Source organism: Theropithecus gelada, chromosome 5 (genome assembly GCF_003255815.1).
Source record: "Theropithecus gelada isolate Dixy chromosome 5, Tgel_1.0, whole genome shotgun sequence".
NCBI lineage: Eukaryota > Metazoa > Chordata > Mammalia > Primates > Cercopithecidae > Theropithecus > Theropithecus gelada.
The window spans coordinates 185,540,822-185,548,968 of NC_037672.1; the positions used below are offsets into that span (position 1 = coordinate 185,540,822).

General features: G+C 39.9%; 1 non-coding gene across 1 annotated transcript; it reads right to left on the bottom strand.

Annotated features, from left to right (window-relative positions):
• Positions 1 to 695: 695 nt before the first annotated feature.
• Positions 696 to 756, bottom strand: LOC112625592. Its single transcript, XR_003119676.1, has one exon. It is a non-coding gene; the product is annotated as a U7 small nuclear RNA (small nuclear RNA).
• Positions 757 to 8,147: the final 7,391 nt, after the last annotated feature.

Genomic DNA, 8,147 nt, shown 5'->3' on the forward strand with positions numbered 1-8,147 from the left:
ATGTGAAATTTATTCTTTTAAGGTATTAAGTAATACAGAAACATACATAATTTATGTAATAATTACTGATGGCCATCAGACAATGTGCTATATCTGTATTACTTAATTTGGTCTTCATAACAACCCTAAGAGTGACCTAGAAGTGTTACCACCTTTTTTTTTTTGGAGACGAAGTCTCGGTCTGTAGCCCAGGCTGGAGTGTAGTGGCGCGATCTCGGCTCACTGCAAGCTCTGCCTCCCAGATTCACGCCGTTTCCTGCCTCAGCCTCCCGAGTAGCTGGGATTACAGGCACCCACCACCACGCCCAGCTAATTTTTTTGTATTTTTATTAGAGACAGGATTTCACTGTGTTAGCCAGGATGATCTTGATCTCCTGACTCTTGATCTGCCTGCCTCGGCCTCCCAAAGTGCCGGGATTACAGGCGTGAGCCACCATACCTGGCCTAATTTTTGTATTTTTAGTAGAGGCGATATTTCACCACATTGGCCAGGCTGGTCTTGAACCCTTGACATCAGTGTTACCACCGTTTTACAGATGAACATACTGAGGCTCAGAGAGGACAGGGTGCTTGATGAAAGTTACACACTTAAGAAGTGCTAGCTCTAGAATATAAAATCAGCCAACTTGATTCTAGAGTTCTTTTGTGGGTTTTTCGTTTTTTGTTTGTTTGTTTGTTTGTTTTTTTGATTGGAGTGGAGGTTCCAGTTAAAACTGGAAAACTTGCTAGACAAATTTTAAAAGGGCTGTAGCACTCTAAATTTGCGTTCTTAACCAATTTTCTCATTTTTCTTTATATCATAATGTATGTGAACAGAGTTGTCTGTCTTCATCTGTTACTGAATATGAGTTGTTACCTATTGAGCATTGTATTTATATAACATTGTTTTCCATTGCTGTTAAAATTGCTTACAAATCTTTAGATGATTCATCTACATTAATACTACTGACTACAATTCAATTGAACTGTCAATCATAATTTCTCCCAAATTACTGAAAACAACATGTTGTATTTTACACTAAAATTCTTTTAAAAAGGTGAATGCTGTTAAGTTCCTATGTTCGCTAATATGACACAGCCTCTTTCATTTTCCAAGATAGTCTCGAGGGACGAACAAGATGGAAATTCCCTTTCTTTTCTTTCCTTCTTTTTTTTTCTGTATGGCACAGTATCACAAGGTCAGGAAAGCCACCATCCTAAGTCGCATGTTTAGAAACGCTGAAACGGAAGCTCTGAGTTCCCTGGAGGGGTCACTAGCCACCAGAAAGGCTGTCTTTTGAATGAGATTTGTGATTGAGGTCTGGACCACCTATGTCCATTAAAGAACCCCTCCCCCCCACACACAGCTTCTGATCTATGTTGTTGTCAGTGTTGTCACGTATTTAAATGGTACTGTAAGCCCTGCAATGAGGATTGTATCATTTATCTCACATTAAGGTTAAGAAGCTAAATTAAAAATTTGCCAAGAAATGTGACATCCATGCCCAATACTTTACCTTCAGTTGTCTTTCCTTCCTATATTACTTGATGTGAAGTTAAAGTGGGAAGATATTTGCAATGAATACAGCATAATATTCTCAAACAGTGAGTGTTATTTCATAAATTGGGACTATTTAATGGTAAAGTGTGAGAAACTAAAAGTTCTCAGATGAAATTATTCACTCCAAATATCAGTCACTAACAAGATAGAAATACTCTATTAAAGATGATAGTTGTCACTGGAACTGTTGGAAATCAAATGTATATGCAATTTAAATGTAAATAGGGCACATACTTTGATCCTGTCCATAAATACAGACCTTATAAAAAAACATGTCACTCAGTTTAAAGAAAACATGCTAGATTTGGCAATGCTGAAAGCATCCAACGATTGGACTTTGGGCTTTCTACAGTCCATTAATTTTGAATGCCCTTTGGTGGGTGTGGCAATTAAATTATTTGAAATTATAACAGAATTTATGATATGTCCTCTCAGGAATAAGAAATTGGGAAGAATCACAATAATTTTATTGGCAGAGGACCTCTGTGGAGTATTGAAGAATGTGACTGCCACTTTGAAGAATGGTCTACTTTTAGGGGTTATTCTGTTTACTCCTAACAATTTGGTAATCACATATATATTGTAATATCATCTGAATTTGAAAAAAGTCTTATTTATCATGTCTTGCTTCTTTCTATATCACTTCTCCTTTTTACATTTCTATTAACTTATTTTTTTCCAGATGATTTGAATTTTACTGAGAATTTAGAAACGTGCATTTAAAAATCAGCTGGGCAATTACAATTATGATTATATATAAAATAATTTCAATAACAATAGGTATCATAATGAGAGGTGACAATGTGCTAGCAGCCTTCACTTTCAGGGCCTCCTTGGCCTCAGCGCCTCCTTGGCCTCAGTGCCCATTCTGGCAGCGCTTGAGGAGCCCTTCAGCCCACCACTGCACTGTAGGAGCCCCTCTCTGGACTGGCCGAGGCCGGAGCCAGCTCTCTCTGCTTACCAGGAGGTGTGGAGGGAGAGGTGCAGGTGGGAGCCAGGGCTGGTGTGGCCAGCACGAGTTCCGGGTGGGTTCCCGCACTCGGAGCTGCTGGCCGGCACCAGTGAGGGGCTTAGCACCCTGATCAGCAGCTGCGGAGGGTGCCGCACATCCCCCAGCAGTGCTGGCCCGCTGGGGCTGTACTTGAATTCTCCAGGGGCCTCAGCTGCCTCCCTGTGGGGCAGGGCTGGGGACCTGCAGCCCACCATGCCTGAGCCTCTCCCCCATTGTGGGCTCCTGCACAGCCCAAGCCTCCCCAATGAGCACAGCCCCCTGCTCCACCGTGCCAGGTCCCATCAACTGCCCAAGGGCTGAGGAGTGCGGGGGCACAGCGCTGGACTGATGGGTAGCTCTGCCTGTGGCCCAGTGTGTCATCCACTAGGTGAAGCCAGTTGGGCTCCTGAGTTGGGTGGGGACTTGGAGAACTTTTATGTCTAGCTGGAGGATTGTATATGCATGGGTCAGCACTCTGTCTAGCTCCGGGTTTGTGGATGCACCAATCAGCACACTGTATCTAGCTAATCTGGTGGGGACTTGGAGAACCTTTATGTCTAGCTAAAGGATTGGAAATACACCAATCAGCACTCTGTCTCTAGGTCAAGGTTTGTAAACACACCAATCAGCACCCCGTGTCTAGCTCAAGGTTTGTAAATGCACCAATCAGTGCTCTGTGTCTAGTTAATCTGGTGAGGACTTGGAGAACTTTTATGTCTAGCTTGAGAAATGTAAATGCACCAGTCAGCACACTGTCAAAACAGACCAATCGGCTCTCTGTAAAATGGACCAATCAGCAGTCTGTAAAATGGACCAATCAGCAGAATGTGGGTGGGGTCAGATAAGGGAATAAAAGCAGGCTGCGGGAGCGGGCAGGGGCAATCTACTCCAGACTCTTTTAGAAGGGTGGAAGGTTTGTTTTTTTGCTCATTTCAATAGATTTTGCTGCTGCTCTGTCTTTGGGTCCGCGCTGTCTGTATTAGCAATGATACTCACTTGGAAGGTCTGCAGCTTCACTCCTGAAACCAGTGAGACCACGAACCCACCAGAAGGAAAAAGCTCTGAACACGTGCGAACATCAGAAGGAACAAACTCTAGACACACCATCTTTAAGAACCCTAACATTCTCCGCGAGGGTCCAAGGCTTCAGTCTTGAAGTTGGTGAGACCTAGAACCCATCAATTCTGGACACAATTATATCATCATTAGTTCTCCAAGAAAAAGCTTGTTTCTTCGTTGAATGTAAACTGTTGGTATTAGGATTATGTGTTTTTAATAGAAAATAAAGTCTTGTAACCTTAGCCTTTGTTTTTTTTAGCGACTAATCAGTATTCTACAACAAAGGTTTCAATCGATCATACTGCGCTTGTGGGCAAGGAAAGAATATAGATGAGAACAGGTCTTGGTGAAGTGAAATCATCCTTTTACTTTCTATTAATAATTTCTTTCATAAGTTTGTAAGACAGCATTTTGGGTCCCAGTCACCTGCCATGAAACTTAGTGTTGGTCAAAATTACAATGAGGACCGAACTGTGAGTATGGAGAATTTTAAATGGAATTAAAAATGTATAATAATACCACTACTTGAAGGGGATGTATTGATGTATTGTGCTTTCACATTGTAAAATCACAGAGAAATACATAAATATGTGCTATTCTTCTTGAGTAATGTTAATATTACAATTTAAGTAAATAGGATGTATTCATTATGACATTTATGAGATATTGGTAATATTTTAATAATATATGACTTCTATATTTATGATGTTAACAAAATCCTTTGCTGAAAAGGAATATATTCTGATACCCCCGAAAATACCACTCTTGACAAAGTTCAATAGCAATACAATAAAATGGCATATTGATATTTAATGGTGTTATTTTAATTTGTAAGGTTATGCTAAAATGAACAAATATGAATAAATAAAAATGAACATTCTATTTCCAAATTTTGCTACTTAATATTACCAATTCATATGCATTTTAGAAAAAGTAATATAAAATTTATTATTTAAAAATTATTTCTTACTGAGGTGAAATTTATATATCTCATCTGCGCAGAGCTTGAGTGTTGATTTTGGTATGTTTTGATAAATATATAAACTCATGTAATCAGCACCTCAATCAAGATTTCGGGTGTTTTCAAAGTCCCAGAAAGCATCTTCATGCCCCTGCTGGTCAACTCCCATGGCCCAAAGGCAACCGCAGCTTATTTCTGTCACCGTGCGTTTGTTTCACTTGTTCTTACCTTCTTTTCATTAGCATCACCAACTTCAGACAATACTTTGAAAGTCATTCCTGTGAGTGCATTTATCAGGATTCCTGAGTACTGTTACCATCTGATCTGCTACTATTTCTAGATACTCTCCTACTTACATATTTTGGGTCAACCCAATTTTTAAAAAGGTTTATAAATATAGCTGTTATGAACAGTCTCAAACAAGTCTTTTGGTGGTACTGTGTTTTTATTTTTATTTATTTATTTTTGAGACTGAATCTAGCTTTGTCACCTGGCTGGAATGCAGTAGCATGATCTCGGCTCACTGCTACCTCTGCCTCCCGGATTCAAGCAATTCTCCTGCCTCAGCCTCCTGAGTAGCTGGGACTACGGGTGCCCGCCACCACACCTGGCTAATTTTTTGTATTTTAGTAGAGATGGGGTTTCACCATGTTGTTCAGGATGGTCTTGATATTCTGACCTCATGATCTGCCCACCTCAGCCTCCCAAAGTGCTGGGATTACAGACTTGAGCACTCACACCTGGCCTTTTTTTTTTTTTTTAAAGATTAGTACCTAGAAATGGAATTTCAAGTTCATAAGGTAAATATATGTTTAACTTTAGAAGAAACTGCCAGTTTTCTACAGTCATTATACTAAACTACAATTCCGCCAGCAGGGGCAGAGTTCCTTTTGCTCTGCATTCGCAAAAACTTTTTGGGATTTTAGACTTTTTTCATCCATACCAGTGAGTGTGGAATAGTGTATCTACAGGTAGCTTTTTTGATGGGAAATTATTAGAGAACCTTTCTGAGTTAACATGGCTTAACATAATGGCCAGCTGCTAGCATGTTATCAAGCTGTATTATATCCCATTTGTTTATAAAGTATAAATTTATACATGCACTTCAGAATATGTAATAAATGCTTTATAAATATTTCAAATCAAAACAATTCAAAAATATACATGAAGAATAAATTTCAAGAAGACATTTCAGAATACACATGCAAAAAGTAATAAAATGAAGTAGAAGCAATCATAATCTGATTTTAAGGATGTTTCTATGAAGTGTGGCTTTGGTAGCCCTGAATTGTAGAATAATTCTGAATTAAGTCCAGGCACGGTGGCTCATGCCTGTAACCCCAGCACTTTGGGAGGCCGAAGTAGGTGGATCACTTGAGGTCAGGAGTTTGAGATCAACCTGGCCAATATGGTGAAACCCTGAATCTATTAAAAATACAAAAATTAGCCAGGCCTAGTGGCACACGCCTGTTGTCCCAGCTACCAGGGAAGCTGAGGTGGGAGAATTGCTTGAACCCAGGAGCAGAGGTTGCAGTGGGCTGAGACTGCACCACTGTACTCCAGTCTGGGCAACACAGCATGATTCCATCTCAATAAATAAATAAATATTCTGAATTAAGAACAATTTTCCATTAGAAATAGAAAATTCAAAATCAGCCTGTATCTGACAATTCTGCATTCCTAGCAGAACATCCTTAGTCCTGCGGAATTTCCCTGGACAAAAGTTGATGGACACCAAAAGTGAAGCATTGACAGATGTAGTGCACTAAACTTGAGGTTGAGATATGAGGTACTGTGTCTAGGAGGACTTATGTGAACCATGAGTGCGGCGCAGGGCACAGACTAATGCCAATTCTGAGTAACTCACTCCTTTTTCAGGAATGAGTGCAGAGGAAAATAAATGGACTTCTCAGGCTTTGCCGTCTATTACAGAAAAACAAAAGTAGTATTGTTACTGAAACACAAGGGATTCGGTCTAGGGCCTGCTGCTCGCTTCACAGAAAGCCATTGACTGAGGTCATGAGTATTGGCAAGGAAGGATTTAACCGGGTGCTGCAGCCAAGAAGATGGGAGCTCAGCCTCAAATCCATCTCCATGACCAAGTAAAACTGCAGGCTTATACAGCTGGGAAGATGTGTAAGAAATGTGTAAGAAAACAGGAACTGGGGAGGGGCAGGGAAGCAATCATGAGGAGTGAGAGGCCTGGCATCTCATTGTCTGGATGTGGTGATCTGGTGAGTTTCAGTTCTTTGTTATTTTTTGAGAAGCCTGAAGGTGTTTGCCTGAGGAAGGAAATCAGATAAAACAAATACAAGTTTCCAGCTTTAAGACCAGAGGGTCAATTTCTGTGCTTATCCAAAAGAACTTATCTATGGGACTACTGAGTTGGTTTCAGTATTATCTTTAAGATTCAGAAAAGTAACTATATCTAGAATATATTTACTAGAAGAAGAAGTAAAAGAAGAAGAGGAAGTGGGGGAAAAGGAGGACAAGGAAAGAATGAGAAGGGGAGGATAGGAAAGAGGGAAAGGGGAAGGGAGAGGGAGAAAGGTTCAGAAATTACCTGTTCAGAATTCCACAAACTCTAAAAAGAAACATCAAGAGAAACATAAGAACTCTCTGAGATATAACAGTGATTGTTTGACTTGCCAGTTAAAAAAAGAAGGCACCACAGGGGAGAAAAAAAAGGAAAGTGAAAATAAAAACAATTATTGCACATAGCGAAATAACAGAACTGCTCATGCAAACATTTAGTGGCTTACCAATTCACTCAGAGTAAATGCCAAGATATGCACTATGCCTTTTTTTTTTCAGAGTATTTGTACTATTGTATTTATTTATTTATTTATTTAATTTATTTATTTATTTTTATTATACTTTAAGTTCTAGGGTACATGTGCACAACATGCAGGTTTGATACATAGGTATACATGTGCCATGTTGGTTTGCTGCACCCATCAACTCATCATTTACATTAGGTATTTCTCCTGAAGTTATGCCTCCCACAGCCCCCACCCACCAACAGGCCTTAGCGTGTGATGTTCCTCTCCCTGTGTCCATGTGTTTTCATTGTTTAATTCCTACCTATGAGTGAGAACATGCAGTATTTGGTTTTCTGTCTTTGTGATAGTTTGCTGAGAATGATGGTTTCCAGCTTCATCCATGTCCCTGAAAAGGACATCAACTCATCCTTTTTTATGGCTGCATAGTATTCCATGGTGTATATGTGCCACATTTTTCCAGTCTATCATTGATGGACATTTGGGTTGGTTCCAAGTCTTTGCTATTGTGAATAGCGCCACAATAAACATACATGTATATGCACTATGTCTTACTGAAGATTTGGTCCCTTGTTACCTCTCTGATCTCATGTCCTAATAATCTATTTTTTCCTAGTTTGCTAAGTAGCTCTTGCCTCAGGGCCTTTGCATGTGCCCTTGACTCTGCCTCAAATGCTGTTTTTGCCAAAACATCCAGCTGCTGGTTTCCTCCCAATTTCCAATCTTTACTCAGAAGCTTTTCTTAATGAAGTGCTTCTTTGTCATCTTTTCTAAAAGTAACAGGCATCCTGTACTCACACCAGCACTTTAAATCTC